General features: G+C 41.7%; 1 protein-coding gene across 4 annotated transcripts in view; it reads right to left on the bottom strand.

Annotated features, from left to right (window-relative positions):
* The window catches only part of LOC148149855 (uncharacterized), a 338,979-nt gene that overhangs the window by 189,758 nt on the left and 128,267 nt on the right, over window positions 1–20,954 (bottom strand). For 2 of the 4 annotated variants that reach the window (XM_087986890.1, XM_087986891.1), the window contains exon 5: window positions 12,196–12,291. The exons of the other annotated variants lie outside the window; for them this stretch is intronic. The gene's annotated coding sequence lies outside the window, so the exon portion shown is untranslated. The remainder of the gene's footprint in view (window positions 1–12,195; window positions 12,292–20,954) is intronic. 4 annotated transcript variants of the gene reach the window in all.

Here is a 20,954-nt window from a genome sequence, read left to right on the forward strand (position 1 = left end):
CGGCTGCGGACGCCTCTGCTGTAGCTGGGGAGGGGTTCCTGCTTGCTGAGAGCTGCGGGCTCCCTTCCCTTTAGTCATTTTACTAAAGATTAGATTGTTTAAATTTAATACTAAGCAACTAATTAAATTAAACAGCTATTTTAAATGATTTGGTGAGTGTGGTGGGGGTGGGTGGCCCACTTTGCCTAAGTCTTGGGAGGAGCACTATAGACTCAGACTTGGTGGGTCGCCGCCATCTTGGATCCCCCCATACCCACCATTCTAAGGCCTGGACCCAACTCGCCGAGGATTCTGCTGCAGTTTCAGAGGCCACGGCCTATTGCTCCGCCTCCCCGACATGCTGCCCGAGACACTGGACCTCCTGGTCATGCTTCTGCAGCATGACTGAGACCGAACCTGGCACGGGTCTACTCCATCAACGAATCAATCTTCTCTCAGAGTTTCACAAACTCCGAGATCAGGCTCTGCTCCATAGGTAAGTCCCCTGGGGTGAAGGTGGAGGCCGACGCTGCAGCACGGGGTGCGCCCGTTGGTGTGGGGTGGGGGATTTCTGCTTGTTGCGATCTTCATGGTCCCTTCCCTTTGGTCATTTTCCTAATGATTTTAAACTGACACTGAACAATTCTAGGGGTCAACAGAATAATTATTTCTACCACATTGGGTAACAAAGGGTGAGTGCGCCACTTTGTCTGGGTTCTGGTGCAGAGCTCAGCAGGGCAGGCCTACTGGGTTGCTGCCATCTTGAATCCCCAAGTGGGTAATTTTTAATTTGTTCAGGGTCAGAAAATTAGTTTTGGACCCTGATTGGAATATATGGACTATTATACTCACTCAACAGAATAATATGTCACAGATTTTACTCGTTGCATTAGCATCCCTAATAATTTACGAAAGTAAACAGATTTATCCATTTTTATCAGTTCCATGTCAGAATTGTCCTATAGTAAATAAATCAATGTTTTATTACTACACCTTTTCAGTGATATGAAATTGCCAGTATACTGATCTGTCTTTACTGTGACAGAGCAAAGGAGTTGAGTTAAGGAGTTACTGTCAAACAGTTCAATTTAACAAAAGAATTTTGGAACAGTTGCAGCGAGAAATTACAGTACTCTTCGTTAGTTTTTATTTTTCTTTAAAATTTATACAAGAATAAGCTGACAATGTAGTATGTTACCAATAATAGTATAATTCTCCAATTGTGAATTCTGTAAATGGAAATGTGGTGTGACCCTTTCCTTGCAATTTGAAAGATTTATACACACCTTGAATAAATTACAGCTTTGCAGATTTCTCCTAAACATCCATCAATCTATATATGTGCTAACAAAAACATTCATTAAAGTATGTGAGAAACCTAGCACTCCAAGTGTTTCGAAACAGGGCTTCACCCAACTCCATGTAATTGAAGAATATTCCATTTTTATGTAGCCTTGCAAACTATCATCCCACATCAACCTTCTTTTTATCTCAAAGTCCTTGAATATACTACCACTTACCATATTCATTTGTCTATTTTTCTTGGAACTACATGTTTAAATATCTCCAATTCAATTTCCATTCCTGCGACAGTATAAAACTCCTCTTATAAAAGTCATAAGTGACACCATAATTGATTGTGACAAAAACAGATCTCCTCATACTTCTGGACTTCTTGTCAATTATCCAGCGGGTGGGACTGAACTAACTGCATTCATTCTCAACAAGAATTACTTGTAATACCTTCTCTGCTGAGCCACCATCCCGTCCACCACCACATCATTTGCTGTGGAGCTTCCCAAGGATCTGTCCTTAGTGCCCCTTATTACTCATACCATTGCTGTTCCTTGGTGACATCATCGGAAATCACTGTATTAGTTTTCCCAGATACACTGATGACACTCAGCTATACCTCACCACCAATTCTCTTGACTCCTTTCTATTACTAAGTTATAAGAATTACTATTAAAAGGTTATAAGAGTAGTCTGCAACACGGTGGCTCAGTGGTTAGCACTGCTGCCTCAGCATCAGGGACCCAGGTTCGATTCCAGCCTCGGGTGACTGTCTGTGTGGAGTTTGCACATTCTCCCTGTGTCTGCATGGGTTTCTTCTGGGTGCTCCAGTTTCCTCCCACAGTCCAAAGATGTGCAGGTCAGGTGAATTGGCCATGCTAAATTGCCCATAGTGTTAGGTGCATTAGTCAGAGGGAAATGGGTCTGGGTCAGTTACTCTTCGGAGGGTCAGTGTGGACTTGTTGGGCCGAAGGGCCTGTTTCCACACTGTAGGGGAATCTGATCTAATTATTACTGCAAAGTCTGTTGGGAGAACATAGACTTAGGTCTGCCTCCCATGAGATCCTGCTTCACTCTCCTTTCAAGGCCCCCATAACAACACCCAATTCTATCCCTGCCTCAGTTCATCCGTAACTTGAAACCTTCATCCATATCTTGGGTTACCTCTAGACTTGACTATTCCAATGTACTCATGGCTATCCTCCCACATTCCACTCTCCAATGTGTCAGCTGCCACTCAATTGTTAGCACACATCTCTGAATCACAAGATCCTGGTTACATGTTCTACTCCAGGCCTGAGCACTAAAGTCAATGCTGTCAATCCAGTGCAGTACTGAAAGAGCATTGCAGTGTTGTGGGTACCACCTTTCAAATGAAACATGAACCCGAGGCCCCACCTGCCTACTTGTGTAGATGTTAAAAATCCCATAGCACTACCATCTCCAATGTCCTGGCCAATATGTTTCATTCAATGAACATTACAAGAAACCAACTAACTGGTCATCATCATTGCTCTTCATAGTAACTCACTCGGTACAAATTGGCTGCAGCATCTCCTACATTCTAACCGTGAGTACTCTTCAAAAGGTACTTAATTAACTGCAAAATATTTAAAACATTTGTTAACCATGAGAAACTCTTTGGCTTCCTTCTATATACTTTCATCCCTTCCCTGTCCTTTGTTTCCTTTCCACAACTTCAGGTTTTCCAAAGCTCTGGTGCCCAAATCCTTTTTGATCCAAATCTCATTCACCCACCTCCTCTGCATACCTGCCTGTCTCATCAAATAACGTTTCACATTTAAAATTCTCACCTTTGTTTTCGAGTCTGTCCACAGCCTTGCCCTCCCTATCTCAGTAATTTATTTTCAACTCAATTCCTTAAGCATATTTCTATCCATTTTTGCCTCTTGAACATCCCGAAGCTTAATCAGATCCCACTTAGTGGTCATGCTTTTTGCTGACAGGACTTTGGGTTCTAGGATACCCTCCCGGAATGCCTTACTTCTTTTTCTCCTCAAAGACACTCCTTAACTAAAACAAAGAAAGTAAATGGTGGAGAAACTCAACTGGTCTGGCAGCATCTGCATAAAGAGAAACAGTTAACATTGAGTCCTTTGACATTTTGCCAGAACTCAAAATAGCTGGGAAAGAGGATATTTATGTTGGTGACTGGCAGGGCAGGGTGATATTGGGAATTGAGAAAGGTGGGGGGGGGGGGGGGGGGGGGGGGGGGGGGGGGGGGAGGTGAAGAGATAGAGAGAGAGAGAGAAAAATAAAATAGATAGGCAAACAGAGATATTTCTGATAATTCAAGAGAGTTATCAATGCTAAAGCAACACATTTTCAGCTCTGATCTCCAGCATCTGCAGTCCTCACTTTCTCCTCGAAGATATCAATGTTAGACAGGATGCTAATGAGAAGTATAAATGGTTTGAAATGAGTTGGCTGTACAGAGAACAACCATATAAGGCAGAACCTGGAATATGGGGGAAGAGTATCAGACATGGAGGAGGGTGTTCACATTCTGAAATTATTAAACTCATTGGTGAGTCTTGAGATCTATAAGGTACCTAAGCAGATGAGATGTTGCTCCCACTGCTTGTGTTAAGTCTCGCTAGAGAAATGCAGCAGACCTGAGACAAAATTGTTGGATTCCCCGCCATGGTTGACAAGGCATTCAGCTGCTCCCCCCATTTCCTGCATTCTTACCTCACCTCTTCCCTTCATAACCTAGTCCTCAATTTCTATCCCACCAACCTCCATATCCAAAAGATCATAAGCTACCATTTCTGATACCACCAGTGGAATGCCACCACCAGACACATATTTCCCTCCCTTGTCAGAATTCTGCAGGGACCATTTCCTCCATGATATCCTGGTTCACTCCTTCTCTACTGCCAACTCCCTACACTCCCATGGTATTTTCCCATGTAATCACAGAAGATGTAACATTTGCCTGTTTACATCCTCTCTCCTCAATATCCAAGGTCCCAGACACATCTGATGATGAAGCAATGATTTACCTGCACTTCACTCAATCTCATTTACTGTATTTGCTGCTCACAATGTGATCTCTACAGTGTGGAGACAAAATACAGACTGGGTAACCAATCTTTGCTGAGCATATACTCTGTGTCCTTACAATAAATTCCCAAGCTTCCATTTGCCAGCCAGATCAACACACTGCCGTGTTTCCATGCCAACATTTCTGTCTCAGTCTTACTGCAGGGCTCCAGCGAGGCTCATTGCAAAACTGGTGGAACAACATTTCATCTTCCACTTAGGCACTACATAGCCTTCAGGACTCAACACTGAGTCGAACAATTTCAGGACATAAATACCTTACTCTGTGTTTATTACCCTCCTCCCACACCCTTCCATTCTATCCTGTACAGGTTGCTTCTAGTAGTCAACCCATTGTCAACTATTTACACTTCATGTTAGCAACTAGGAGAAAGTGAGGACTGCAGATGCTGGAGAGTCAAATTCGAAAAAGGTGGCGCTCGAAAAGCACAGCAGGTCAGGCAGCATCTGAGGAGGAGAGTCAACATTTCGGGCATAAGCCTTTCATCAGGAATGTTGAGGGGGAAAATGGCTAACTGATAAAAAGGGGGATGGGGATGGGGCTCGGGGAGGGGCGAAAGGTAGGTGGCATGGCAAGTCGGAGGGATGGATCTGGGATGAGGTAGGGGGGAGGGGAGATTTGGAAACTGGTGAAGTCGATGTTGATGTCATGTGGGTATAGGGTCCTGAGGCAGAAGATGACTTGGCACTGTCCTCTTGACTTGTCCTGGGTCAAGAAGAAGACTGCAGGTCAGGAAGGCGGTGCCGGGCTGGAGGGATTCGGCTGAGACAAGGTGGGGGGAGGGGGGGGGATGAAGAAACTGGTGAAGTCCAAGTTCATCCCCTGTGGTTGGAGGGTTCCCAGTCGGAAGATAAGACTGGGAACCCTCCAACCACAGGGGATGAACTTGGACTTCACCAGTTTCTTCATCCCCCCTCCCCCCACCTTGTCTCAGCCGAATCCCTCCAGCCCGGCACCGCCTTCCTGACCTGCAGTCTTCTTCTTGACCTCTCCGCCTCCATCCTACTCCGACCTATCACCTTCACCTTGACCTCTTTCCACCTATCACATTTCCAACGCCCCTCCTCCAAGTCCCTCCTCCCTACCTTTTATCTTCTCCTGCTGAACACTCTCTGCTCATTCCTGAAGAAGGGCCTGTGCCCGAAACGTCGAATCTCTTGTTCCCTGGATGCTGCCTGACCTGCTGTGCTGTTCCAGCAATAAAGTTTCAACTTTGATCTCCAGCATCTGCAGACCTCACTTTCTCCTCTTGACTTGTCCTATCTGTCTATCTTCCTTCCCACGTATCTGCTCCACCCTCCCCAGAGACCTATCACAATTACCTCCCACCTGCATCCTTTTGCCATTCCACCCCACCTTTCCCCCAGCCCCACACCGACCCTCAACCCCCTACTGATCTCTTAGTCCCCTTCCCCCTCCATATTCCTGATGAAGGGCTTATGCCCAAAAGGTTGACTCTCCTGCGCCTTGATGCTGTCTGATCTGCTGTGCTTTTCCAGTACCACACTTTTCGACTCTCACTTCTCATTAGCACCCTACCTAAATTTATCTTTCTCTCTCAGTTTATCATCAGCAATCTCTTTGATTACTTACCTGTTTTAGCTTTCTCTGTCTCTGGGCCCCATTTCGAAGTACTCTACTTTCTCCCAACCCCACCCTCATCCCATCATCAGAATAATTACCACCTTTTCCCAGCTATTTTCAGCTCTGCTGAAGGATTGGTGGACTGGAAACATTAGCTCTATTTATCTACTGGCGCTACAAGACCTGATGAGTTTCTCCAGTACTTTCTGTTCTGTTTTCAGATTTCTATCATCCACAGTTCTTACTAACCACCTCCTTGTCCAAAATTTCTCCTCATATGGTTCATTCTAAAATCTTACTTTACAGCACCTCTGCAAAGCTCCTTAAGTTATTTTATTGCATTAAAGGGCATATATAAAAACACTTGTTGTTCAGGTTATATAGAAGTTGTTTGCTAAGTTTGCACAGGAATGTTAAACATTTCCTTAAGTTAAAGTTCAAACATTCATTTAGCCCAACAAGTTGGTTCCAGAATTTACGCTTCTTGTGGCATAATCTATGATGCTGATGGATGAAGCTACTCTGTTTGTATAGATGGCTGTAACAAAATGTTTGTTTGTGTTTTGAATGCAATGGGTATAATGAGATCATTCACCGAATGCACATAGCCATACATACCTAATTATTGGTCTTTCGTCTTTTAGCCCTATAGAATGGAATTTGTGTGGTTACAAATGAGCAATGTGGTTACATGTGACTGCCCACAAATTAATCTTGGCATTAAAATGACTCAAGACTTGGGCATGCTCAAAGTCAGAATTGATCATGTTTGCACTGTTAATTAAAGAACAGATTTAGGCAATTATCTCACTACCTCCCACTACCAGATATGTGCATGACACAAACAGCAGGAGTCAAATCACAACATTTCTAAATGTTGCTATTTATTTGAAATTATGACCTAATTTTATAGGAAAGTAACAACTCCAATAGTTTATCTGATGGAAATTCTGTTTTCTCACCATAAAATATTACATTTGTTCATTTCATTTTTTGTATTAAAGTATGCCGAGTTTCTCAGAGCTCTTTCATAACAGTAACTGCCATACCTTTTCAATACAGATAAAAAGAAAACATTTATTTATGTAAAGTTCAGGAAAGTAGATGCAGATTTTGGGATGTTGGATTTATAATAAATTTCTTGTAGGATATCCAGGTGGAAAGATGAATGAAATAAGCCGTAAGAATGATTGTGCGGAACATAAACTCTTGGTGTCAACTTGTTGGACTGAAGGATTTTTCTGTACTATAAATCTGATGGTTGCAAAATGTGGCTCCATATTTTTGACACCAGACAGTTGTTGTATGGCAAAATGGCATCTGTGTTTATGCATGTTCTGGTGAGGACCACAAGCAAGGCAATTTCTGGGGAGGCAGCAGAGTGTATTTTATGAGCCTGCACTGGAGGTATGCAGAGTAGGTAAATTGTCTCATGCTCACTGGACATCAGTGATACCATATTTCATCTCAATGCTCCAGGAAATGCCCTCTACAACATCTAGGAGAAAGTGAGACTACAGATCCTGGAGAGTGAGAGTCAAAAAGTACGATGCTGGAAAAAGCACAGCAGGTCAGGCAGCATCCGAGAAGCAGGAGAGTCGATGTTTTGGGCATAAGCCCTTCATCAGGAATGTGGAGGGGGAAGGGGACTGAGATAAGTGGGGGTGGGGGTGGGGGTGGGGGGGTGGAAGATGGGTGGGATGGCGATAGGTAGATGCAGGTGGGAGGTGATTGTGATGGGTCAGTGGAAAGGGTGGAGCAGATCGGTTGGAAGGAAGATGGACAGATGGTCAGGTCAAGAGGGTGGCCGTGTTGGACGGTTGGATCTGCGATAAGGTAGGAATGGGGAAATATGGAAACTGGTTAAGTTAATGCTGATGTCGTGTGGTTGTAGGGTCCGGAGGCAGAAGATGAGGCGTTCTTCCTCCAGTTGGCAGCTGACTTTGATTTGGGCAGTGGAGGAGGCCCATGATATGCATGCCCTTAGGGGAGTGTGAAGTGGTTGGCCACAGGGCAGTGGGGTGCTTTGGTGCATGCGGGCCAATGATGTTCCCTGAACTGTTCCGTGAGTTGGCGCTCACTCTCCCCGATATAAAGGATACCACATCGAGAGCAAAGGATGCAGTAAATGAGGTGGGTGGTTGTGCAGGAAAATCTCTGCCGGATTTGAAATGATTCTTTAGGGCCTTGGAAGGTGGTGAGGGGGTAGGTGTGGGTGCAGGTTTTGCACCTTGTGCGGCAGCAGGGGAAGGTGCTGGGTGTAGAGGGTGGGGTGCGTGGAAGTAATGAGGGAGTTTTGAAGAGAACAGTCTCTACAAAACACAGATTGGGATGGGGAGGGAAATATATGTTTGGTTGTGGGGTCTGACTGAAGCCATTTTTGCCTCAGGGCCCTACAACCACACAGCATCAACATTGATTTCACCAGTTTCCATATCTCCACACGCCCCACCACATTCCAGATCCAACCCGGCACCACTCTCTAGACTTGACCTACCTGCTCCACTCTCCCCACAATCCTATCACAATCACCTCCCAACCTTCCACCTGCATCCACCTATTGCCATCCCACTTACCTTCCTCCCCAGCCCCATGTCTACCCTCCCCCCATTTGTCTCTCAGCCCCCTTCCCCCTCCACATTCCTGATGAAGGGCTTATGCCCAATATGTCGATTCTCCTGCTCTTCAGATGCTCCCTGACCTGCTGTGCTTTTTCCAGCGCTTCTCTTCAACATGCATAATGAAATATTTGTTCAGCAGCAAGCGGAACACCCTAACAATGCTATTCAATAAGATCATCTATTGCTTGCATATCAGTTGCAAATTAATTTCTCCTGGTCCTTTGAGTTTTATCCTTCAAGTTGAATTTGATTTAGTCTACTGGGAGTGGTGTTACATGTGATTGATGTCTTGGTTCTCATTTGAGAGTTCTGCTCAAACCATGTCCTCCTAGTTTTAAGTGCTGCAGTTACCAGCTCATTGGCATGGCATGGCAGGGAAACTGAGCAAAGGCAACACAGAGTACAAGCTTGTCACACTTTTGGAGGAGGTGGGAGACATTCTTGAAAATAAATTTTATTCATCCAAGGTGTTCAGGGAGCAATATTCGTCTTCTAACGTTAGTGTGGGATTTCCGTATTATTAAAGAGGTGCTTGCTGAAAACTTCCACCTCTTGCAGCAGATCTACAACCTTCAAACAAAGTAGGGATAATAGTTCCAGTCAGGGCTTAAAATAATTTCCTTTTTCTCAAGAGCTTTTCATGAGATTTTCTCAAGGGCTATATACTTTATGATTTTCAGGGGTTTTTTTTTGCATTCAGGGGCTGCCTTTTCATTCTAACTTACTTATTTGGTGATGTAGTCACATAGTAACAATCATTTTTCTACATATTAACTACATGTATTTGAACTCACACAGAAGAACAATTAGATGAATTTGCCAATATTGTCAATAATTATCAATGCTCCGTTAAACTTAAAACCATAACTTATAAGGAAAACATTATTTTCATATGCACCATGGTATTCAAATTTTTACAAGGTAACAGGCATACGTTAATCAGTTTATTTTCTTCAAAAAAAGGCATCTCAGATCTCAATCTTAAATTTGTTTAACAGTTAACGCAATTTTTATTACAAGACTATCCAAGACATTTTTTCCTGTTTGGTAGCTCCTAAAGCATTGCAGCCTTATGCTAGAGATTTTGCAATCATTTGCAAAAAATTCAAAACCTCAGTTATTTCTAGTTTTCCTGGATACAAATATGCTGAGTATTCTTTCATAGACGGGTTTAAAACTGTTATGTTTCCTTTGTAGCTGTGTTGTCCCACACTTGCTCTCTGCCACCTTTTAGCCTATTTCTCAACCCCAGCAACACCTCTTACTTTCTTCTACACAAATCTCTTCTCCCCTACACCCCTCTTGCAACCTCCTTCTTCCACTACAACCCTCTTGCAGTTTTCTTCCCACCCCTTCTTGTAATGTCCTCTTTCTTCTCTCATCCCCCCCCCAACCCTTAGCCTTTGCAACTCCTTCTTGCTCAACCCTATTTGGAGCCTCCTTCTTCCTCCCACATCTCTTGCGGCTACCTCCTCTCCCGGTAGACATCCCTGTCCTCCATCCTAAAACTTCCACGTAGCTTTCCAATAGCAGGTTGCCTGTTTACCCTAATTAAAACTGAAAGAAACAATGGACTGAGTCTTACAGTTTTTTGACTAAGCCTGCATCGAGTTTTTTGGAGGAATTTCTGCCATGAGACCTGGCAGATTTTGACAAACTTGCCTCATTAGTTACTTACTTATTACACCACTATGGCATTCCTCCCATCTGATTTTGGTCCCATCTTATTACACACACTTCCAGAACAACTCATTACTCAGCACATATCCAAGAATTCACCAGCAGTATCGTGCCTGCACCATCTGTGAAAACTCATTGTGCACCCAAACAATACTGTCAGTCTGGAATTGCCCAGTACAGTGCCTGATATTTGCCCCAGACATGGCAGACACTCTGTATCTCAATAGTTACTGAACAGAGTGGTGCAGAGTTGAGACTTCCTTTTCCCCCCAGGATCACAATTGGACACCATGACACCAGACCATGCCGCCCTGGTTCAATGTTGCCACTGGGTTTAAAGCAGTCTCTGCCATCTGGAGGAATACCAGCACTATTGAAACAAAGTCAATGACCTTCTCCACTCTGCCAATGTAATTGTCACCACCTTTTCTTTGATACTGCTAACCCCGTTTCTGTTCCTACCTTCCTTAATACTTGCCTCTTTCATTACAGGAGGAAAACAATTCGCAGAATATGGCAGAACAATATGGAACAATATGGCAGAAAAGCTCAAGACGAGTGGTGGATTACCTAACATTTGGCTCCTCACCCCTGGTGTGAACAATATTCTGAACCTGACCACCTCTACTGGCTGATTTATAATTTCCAAGCCCCTGAACTGGCATCGGAGGCTGTTCTGGGATCCCCTGAGAAACGGGATACCCCTTGACATGACTAAGGCCTGCTGACAATCATGATAGCTTCCTTGCTCAATGTCTGCACTAACAGCAAGTCAGGATAGAAGCAATGTGAGCCTGGTATCTCTGGCTGAGGTGGCAAAATGCAAAAAGACAAGGCAAGCAATGCAAGACAGAGATATTGTGAGCATTCAAGTAGATTCAGAGTGAGCATGCACTTTGACAGTGCACAAACAGCCCAAAATGCAGCCTGATCTAGCCTATGAATTATGCATTGACATGCTGGGGCCTAGTGTCTAACATAGAATCCTTTAGTACTAGCAGTGAACTGAATTCACCAGATAGCCACTCTGATTTCCACACTGAGATTTCTGCACAGGTAGTTTGTTTGGCAAGTTTGGTAAGATAGAACGCCAAAGATTAATGAGGTGAGTCAGGCTGTCAACAAGGTCTTTAACAAACAATGATTCTCCTTAATTCGCAACTTGCTGCTGCCTAACGAGAAACTTGCTATGTCGCTTGTGAAAATAAAAGATGGAATGAGATAGTCCTGCCATTGAGATGAGACCTCACTGGACTTCTTGTCTAATTCTGCCACAAGTTTTACCATAGCCAACCTCACTTCGACCCAATAAGATTCTACCTGCTAAGTCAATGCTGAAATTAAGTTAGATGCAAAAATGAAATACTTGACTGATTTTAGAAAGAAATCAACTTTAAAACATGTGAAATTCCTCACCTAAGTTCCCAAGTTTAACAGTGTCAAAAACGTACTATGCCAAGCTCTCCATGCTCCCTGTCCAACTCGGCTATTACCAGATTGTCCTGTGAACCCAACCCCAATTCCACCTTAACACCAGTCCCACATCTTACCTTTCCTCTGTCACATCACAGTATTTTCCTGACTACAATGATGAGTTACAAGTCACCATAGAATAAACATTCCAAACCTATTACTCAAACAAGCCATTCAATCTTACATACAAAGTCAATTGGTCATCCTCATGATCAGTTTTCTCTAGTGCTTTTCTTCGGTGTCCACTTGTTTGCCTACAGCTCCTAAGCAGAATTACCTCAATGACTGCAGCACAGCTGGTGGAAGGCTGCTGACTTTCAGTTAGACAAATGCAGATGACTTCTTTAAACAGCGGTAGCCCTAGAGAACCTGACTTTGGCCTGCACTGCCTTGGAATGCGTAATAACATTTTAGACAGGCTGACAGGCAACAGACGTGACAATAGGGGACAGGCAGCGATGGGAACATGCATGTTACCTTTCTAAGAGAGGGCAGCTGATCCATTGAGCCACCAACAGTCCTTTAGAGAGGAACCTTAGAAATACTGGTAATCTGTTGAACTGCTGATGGAACCTGAAAGCACATTTAAACAATGCCATAAACAGCCACGACAGCAAGATAGGTCATCAGAAGTTGCTCCACATTTGTGTCTAAAGTGTAGTAATGAAGTTGATTCTATGCTAAAATATGTAGGCTCCAACCTGTGTGCAATATGCTAACTTTGTGTCACACTGCTTGGTGCTTCCTAACACTGACTGTAGGCTTTCTGACCAGCAAGCAGTTTATTGTGCATACCCACCAGCCTTAGACAATGTTCCATCAAAATCCTTGTCTGGATCTTGTGCTGTAGTGTTCTGGTGCATTGGCACTTGTTCTATACTATGCCCCTGTCCTCCTGGCTGGTCACTTGCACCCAAACTCTGACCACACTCAGATCCTACTTTTGACTTGCCCTCTGAAATAAATGCAGTGGGTTGTGGTACATTGAGCAATGTATACGAGGCTCATGGTATTGATATTAGGACATGGTATTGACCTTCACCACTCAAGTGAGATGACTGAACATCTTGCAACATTACATTCAGGTTCTTGGGGCTATATGCTGCAGCAACTGACTGAGATGCATATTTCCTGCTATTGCCTTTGAAAGATTTTCTTAAAGAAAATCTGCAGTGTGAGCTTCAGCTAAATCCTGATATGACTAACATATTTATTAAAGGCTCTGTACATATTGTTATGACACGGCAGTGAACCCCTCTGTTAACTAAATCAAACACTCAAATAAGCTCACCTCGCCTCCTAATCTGTTAAAATATGAGTGACAGAGAACTCCCAAATCCCACTATTTAAAGAAAATAACATCAATTTATTTTTTCAATTCTAAATGTGAATATTAAACAACAATTATTCACACTCTAAGCATCTTTCTCTTAATTGCTTATTATCTGCTGCTACTCTATAACAATATGCTATTCTAATAAGACACTTATTAAAATTATATCAACTTAATGTCAAAACCACACAACCACTGTCATCTTCTGTGACTTTACTCTTCTGGCTGCTGAATTCCCTCGGTCATCTTCTTTCTTTTTACTGTGAGTATGTTTGATATGAAAAGGTACCTTTGATAGAGAGTGTTTCCTCATTTCTTGGATGTCTCTCGATAGCAGTTGCTCTTCTCTTCAATTTTCAAAATGTCTGCATTTTTAAATCCCCAACATCAATCAACTCATTGGTTCGATGTTTGCAAAACAATAAATTCAAACTCAATTTGGTTTTAGTATCCTGGGCATAATTTAAACTGATTGGTTAAATTTGAACGGTTGTCAAAACAGCCACCAAAACTCAGGTATCAATTGCACAGCCAAGTGTTGCAGATTTTCAATTTTCCAGTATACTCTAGGACTGTGATCTAGTCATATACACACAGGCGCTTATAAGGTCTCAGTTCAGAACAGCCTTTACTCTCTCTTAAAAGTACAGTACACACCTTCAACTTCATAACAATATGCACATTGCCCCAATAAAACATTCATTATTTGCACTATGACAGATGAGGTCTTGATTTCTTTGCCCAAAGGCAAGTCGTGGGTGATTATTTGCTGAACCTTGAGGAAGTGCCATGACTCTTTACTATGGGTAGGGCACAGAGACAGGCCTCAAGTCTGTCACTGCTGTAACAGGGATTGGGCCCCATGCTGATCATGTTAATCTGATCCACACACTAGACAACTGAACTAAGCAGGTTGTACAATCATGGATCCAAAGCGTTAACCTTCTGCTATCTCATCTTACTCCAAGAGACAAATCTGACAAAATGTAACCAGGTTTTAAAAATGACATGCACATTGAACCAGGAGCTATTAGGAGCAATCATAAAAAGGCATGGGGATTGTGATGCATACTTTACTTCCATTCATTGATTAGAATATCACTTGAATGGTCTCTGCAACCAGACAGCACTAGCAATGTCCTTCACTGGCTGGATGCATTAGCAAGGGGCCAATCTCATGAGAGTTTGACACTGCTCCAAGTCAGTCTGCCACTTTCAATTGGGAGGATATTTTGCTGGAAGAAGTGCTGGAAGTGGAGACCGAGTGGAATCTGATTTGACCACAACAGGGGAAAAAGCAGGCAAGATGCTGAGTGCCAAGAGGAATGCCTATTAATTCATCTACATCTGAAAGCAATGGTTGGTGTAGAAAATATTTTCACCACCTGCTATACCATTCCTGTAAACTTCTGATTCTTGAAACATCTAAAAGAAATCAATTAACACATGCAAAATCATAGCAGTGACCAGAAGAAATCAACCAGCAACTATCCTGTAAACAGCATGATGCGTTTGCTCTGCCTTCTTCTGGCAGAAGTGCACCTTATACATTTTTAATCCCAGCTCAATATGGCGACAGGTGCAATTCACCATGGGTGTGAACTCAGTATGGAGTCCATTTTGGAGTTCTAAGACAACTTGCAACACCCAACCAATTGGCAGCAACAGCTTCAATTTTCATTCAGTTATTCTAATTCAATTTCTGTGTCCTTTCCCCATATCATTTTAAATGCTTCCAATTCTAAATGTTTAATCAGCTTCATTTTCAATAGTGTTGCAATATCTGCTTCAAGGACTATTTGTAGTTTTTGCATTTCATATGTTTTTGTGTAAACAATATTTGCTGACTTGTCTCTCAGCTTTCCTCATGATAACTGAATCTAAACCTTTTTTCCAAAAATGCACATGCAATGAAAACCTTTCATTATTGACACTTACAAAATGGTTCACAAATTTGAAATTTGTTATTATTTCCCCCCTCCCTCATCATGCAGTGACTTGGCTGGAAACTGTATTTTTGAACATTGCGTGAGTTGACATGGAGCTCAGCTGTAAAATGGTCTCTCCCACCGTAATTAATTAACGTGCCAACAGCACTGACAAATTTCATTTACAAAGAATGGCTACTTGCAACCACATCTTAATATCAGCCAGTGAGAGAGACAAGAGAAAATAAAAAAACAAACATTTAAGAAGGAGGACGAAGGAATTTAAGGCTTTATTTCGTGAATTATTTTCCTGAATATTACTTAGTTGCCAAGCCCTTCTTTCCTCTTTTCCCAAAATAGACTCATTCTTTCATTAATGTCCTTACATGTATATATGGGAAATAAATATTTCTAAATGTTATTACTTTTCATGACATTTTTCTTGACATGAGCAAAGGGTTCCCACACTGCAGAGTACACTGAATACATTAAGTTGCTAAGATATTTTAAGACTTTGGCAACTGTATTAGTTGTTGGCTTTGCAAAATTATTTCCACATCCATACTTGGCTGAAGATTCTTGTGAAGCGCAGGAATTTATAGAACTGAGAACAATGTTTCAGGCCACATATTTCTGTTCAGTATTGACAGCTGGCAGATATCATGCTTATTGTGAGGCAAGATGTTAATATTTTTCTCGGATGGAATGTTTCATGAGTACCAATTATTTGAGCCCGTCCCCTTATTGCAAATGAGCAAATTCCATCAGCATTAAAGCTGATAAATAAAACTGTGAATTGCTCAAGAACTTTCCCTTATGAATCTTGAATCTGTGAATTAATAGTCTTAAGACCTGACCCCACTGCTTACCTTTCAGCAGTTCAGGACATTCGACCTCAGACCTTCGGGTGACCATCCTCAAGGCAAACTTCGGGACAGACAACAACGAAAAGTAGCCGAATAGAGGCTGGTAGCCAAGTTCACTACCCATGGGGATGGCCTCAACTGGAATCTTGGGTTCATGTCAGACTACAGATGACCCCATTGCACTATACACACACACACAGACAGACAGATGCAGACACATAGACTCTCCTACACACACGCACACACTCACGCAGACTCTCTCTCATATGCTCACACATACACTCCCACACGCACCCTTTCACAGACTTATACCCCTTCACAATCTAAATTGCCCGTAGTGTTAGGTGTAGGGGAATGGGTCTGGGTGGGTTGCTCTTCGGAGGGTCGGTGTGGGCTTGTTGGGCTGAAGGGCCTGTTTCCACACTGTAAAAGTAAGTAATCTAAATAAGTAATCACACACATACATACACTCTCTCACAGACATTCATCACCTCCTCCCCCAACACACACACACACACACACACACACACACATATATAGGTTTGTGGGGTGAATTTGTACTTGCGGAATTACATTTTACTTTGCTCAAAACTGCATGAACCCATGTAAGATTCTGTAAATCCATATTTTAGATTAGAATCAGTCTGACCATTGCGGCACAGACAGTCTCACACAGGGCAGCTCACACCTTAAATGCATTATCTGGGCCGACATGACACCAGTTGTTAAAGTTTATGTGAGAATGTAACTTTTAAATGTTCTGTGATTTACGTATAAAAGAACTGAAGCTAACATGTTCATTTTAAAAAGTGAGAGACTTAACAAACAATCCAGGTCTTTTTCAATATATAATTTCAGTTACATAACACTGTAAACTTTTGCTATAAAATCTGTGTCTTATGATCTTATTCTCCCCAATCACCTGATGAAGGAGCAGTGCTCCAAAAGGTAGTGCTTCCAAATAAATCTGTTGGATATAACCTGGTGTTGTGATTTTTAACTAAAAGCGGTTTGTAAGTGTAGGTAATCTTGAAAGTAGCATTTTCTATAGAAGGATAGCAGCTGGCATCTTCACATAGTTTGTTAAGCAAAGGTCTTAGACCCATACAGCCATACTGTACAGAACTTCACTTACCAAGCTGCAAACGTAATTTAAGTACAATAAGACTGCAGTATATATCTCTTCATTTATTACAGATCCTTAACCCCTTCACCTACAAATTGAACTCAACTTTATATGCAACTTTCTCCTGCAGCAGATTCTCTTTACTTGTTCTCAAGTAGTGTGCAAGATCAACAAAACCATGTCTATTGCCTGTCCCTCATTACCCTGAGAATTGCCTAGGCATTCCTCTTTGAACTGCTATTGAGGATGTCATGATGGTGCCCCACAATGATATTAGACAGAAAATTAAAGGATGTTAACATAGCAATATTGAAGAAATGTAAATTAAATTTGGATAGGCAGTGACTTGCAGAGATACTTGGAGGTAATGGTGTTCCTGTGACATTTCTGCTTTCTTTCTCCTTAATTCACGTCTTCTTGCTACATACACAAGATATTTTACACAATTATAGTTGATCTGTACCATTTAGAAGATGAGGATATATGGAGCCTCCTGAGCTCTTGCATTTGAGGTGAATTAGATTTCATGTAACCCAAAATTTGTCATTGATTCCTAAACTTACAATGTATTTCTCCAAAAAACATTGCACTCCATCAATTGACTGCAAATCAACTTGAACATCTGTTTTCAATAATTTATTCTCATATTTCATTTCACCTAATTACACTAACTGTTTCATTATTGCTGAGGTGCTTTGTCAGAGGATGTGACTGCACTTACATTCTTTCAACTTTTTTCTAATTATAGGAAAGCCAGGGGCATCTGTAGATTAATTAGATTATATAAAGTGCAAAACAAATTTAAAAGGATTTCATGAAATTATGAAAAATCAATAACCAGCATTTTTAAATATCGTAGACTAACCAAATTGAAATTGGTACCAATGTGAAATGGGGTTCCATTGATACTGTAGACTCATAAGTGAATTAATGCAATGCATTTTTCCAAATAGATAAAGTTAACAAAGCAAGTAGAATCTTGAAAAATATTTATCAGAAACTAGTCTTCCTTATATGTGTAAGCACCAAATGATAAGAGATATTTACCGCTTAACTCCTTATCAAACAAATTATACCAAGCAATTATAAGTCTTGGCTTGTGTCTGTTATTTGAATAAAACCTTAGAAAAAAACTTGTAATTGAATGAGTCATTTTGGTCATTGACTAAAGGTGTCCTCTTGAATGGATTGGAATGATTTGGAGATGCCGGTGTTGGACTGGGGTGTACAAAGTTAAAAAATCACAGACACTCACACTCACCCTTACAGGCACACACACTCCCACACCCAACACAGGCATCCTCTCAGAGACTTAGACCACTCTACACTCATACACACACATATACACTCTCTCTCACAGACACTCACAATCCCTCACCCCAGACACGCACACACAGACAGACAAAGACCCACATGCACACACATATTTTGTGAGGTGAATTTGTACTTGCAGAGTTACATTGTACTTTGCTCAAAAACTGCATGAATTCATATAAAACTCTTTTTTTCACTTTGTAGATTAGAATCAATCTAAACATCATGGCATAGACAGAGAACACAGGGGGCTAACACCTTCAACATATTATCTAGCTAATGCCCATTGTTAACAGCTAACCTGAGAATGCAACTTTTAAAAAAAGGTTTTGTGATTTACACATGAAAGAAGTGAAACTATCATGGTATTCGAACAGATGAAAGACTCAACAGACAATCAAGGTATTTTTCAATGTATAATTTCAGTTACATCACACTAACTTTTTGCTATAAATTCTGTGCCTTAGAATTATGTCCTCCACTATCACCTGATGAAGGAGCGTTGCTCCGAAAGCTAGTGTGCTTCCAATTAAACCTGTTGGACTATAACCTGGTGTTGTGTGATTTTTAACTCGAGTGGAACAATTCGGCACAGAAACAGACTCTTCTGTGCACCATGTCTGTGCTGTGAGATATTGTATTCTAGGTCCCTTCACTAACCCACTTTATGTTTATTGCTTCATAACTGTTTTACTAACCCACTCACAAGCGAATACCGCATTCCCATTTCATTCAGTCACTACTCCCTATTATAACACTGTTTCAGTCATTCATAAAACCGTAGTTCTATAGTATATTTTACTATCATAAGGTAGATCAAATTTAAAACAACCCTTTCTAATCAAAACAACCCTTTCAAACCCATTACTGCATTTTCACACCTTATCAGCCCTTGCCATCTCTGAATAAGTGTAGTGTACAGAACAATGCCATCCCCATCAAGTCTCCACAAAACAATACAATATTAATCAGCCCAGGCACCTCCCAAACATGAATAGATTACAGAACACCAAACCGTTTCCCCAATTAGTATGTATTTGTTAAATACCTTTTAACTGGGCCATTATCTCTTTAAGAAACTGACAAACAGTGCTTCCGTGAAATTGCATGAATGAATGAAACTCACACTGGCAAATAGTAAACAAATCTCACAACCTAGTTGTGGTAATCAGTTTAATATCCTTTTTTATTAAGTACAGGTACAATTTCTAACTTATTTAGAGCACATAGGCCTAATTTTTTTTAACTAACATTTACTAACTTAAAAGAGAAAATGACCAACACCTCTTAATTATGCAAGCAGACTGGTTGGACACTCTTAATCCCATCAGAAGTAGCAGGCAGCACTTGGCACATATTTTAACTCATCTCCTGTCTCCCAGGACAGAATCCCCTCAAACCTTTGTGTACTATAGATAAAACAATGTCACGACATGCTAATGGAATTTTAATATATGTAAGAACTGTGTAAAAGGGCTAGTACAAGAATGATTTGGAGATGCCACCTGATTACCACCAGATGAAGGAGCAGCACTCTGAAAGCTAGTGCTTCCAAATAAACCTGTTGGACTGTATCCTGGTGTCATGTGATTTTTAACTGAGTATAAGAACTGTCTTTCTGGTCTGTATTGCTGCCTTAAACTTGTGTAACTGTCAGATTCTGAATTAAGGAGCTTATTCTTGCCACTCACCGATTACGGTTGTTATTTGAATACAATGCCACCAACCATGATGCCATTCTAAATTAATCCCATGGTCCATAATCCCCGGCAGTTCATGTGTCTATCTAAATGCCTCTTAAATGTTGGTCTCATATCTATTGCTACCACCTCGCCTGGCAGCGTTTTCCAGACACCCACTACACTCTGTGTAAAACAAAACTTTCTCATCCATTTCCTTTATATCTTTCCCCTCGCACCTGAAAGCTATGCGTTCTAACATTTAACATTTCCATCCTGGGAAATTGGAGTTCAACAATCCACCCCTCTCATAATTTTATATACTTCCATCAGATTGTCCACGAGTCTCTGATTCTCTACCAAAAACAATCCAAGTTTGCCCAAAATCCCCTAATAGCTAATAAACTCCAATCCAAGTGCATCCTGGTAAACCTGTTTTGCACCTTCTCAAGGAACATCCTTCCTATAGTGTAGTGACTCGAACTACATACAATACACCTAATATGGCCTAACTGTAGACTCATACAGCTGCAAATGACTTGCCAATGCCCTCACCAATGAAGGCAAGCATGCCTTATGCCTTCTACATCACCTTATCTACTTGTATTGCCACTTTCAGTGAACCATGATGATAGTTAAATTAACTAAGATCATATTCTTTTGAGCAAATGGTCAGTTTTCTAGTAAATTGCAAAGCTGTTAATTTAAGTATGATGTGGCGGTGGCGGTGCCGGTGTTGGACTGGGGTGCATAAGGTCAGAAGTCACATAACACCAGGTTACGGTGCAACAGGTTTATTTGAAATCACAAACTTTCGGAGCACTGCTCCTTTGTCAGGTGAAGTGACGGGAAGCACACAGTGGCTTAGTTGTTAGCACTGCTGCCTCACAGTGCCAGGGAACCAGGTTTGATCCCAGCCTCAGGCGACTGTCTGTATGGACATTCACCCAATGTCTGTGTGGGTTTCCTCCGGGTGCTCCAGTTACCTCC

Source organism: Chiloscyllium plagiosum, unplaced genomic scaffold, assembly GCF_037043375.1.
Source record: "Chiloscyllium plagiosum isolate Xiang-an unplaced genomic scaffold, Cpla_swu_hap1 HiC_scaffold_5, whole genome shotgun sequence".
NCBI classification, from domain to species: domain Eukaryota; kingdom Metazoa; phylum Chordata; class Chondrichthyes; order Orectolobiformes; family Hemiscylliidae; genus Chiloscyllium; species Chiloscyllium plagiosum.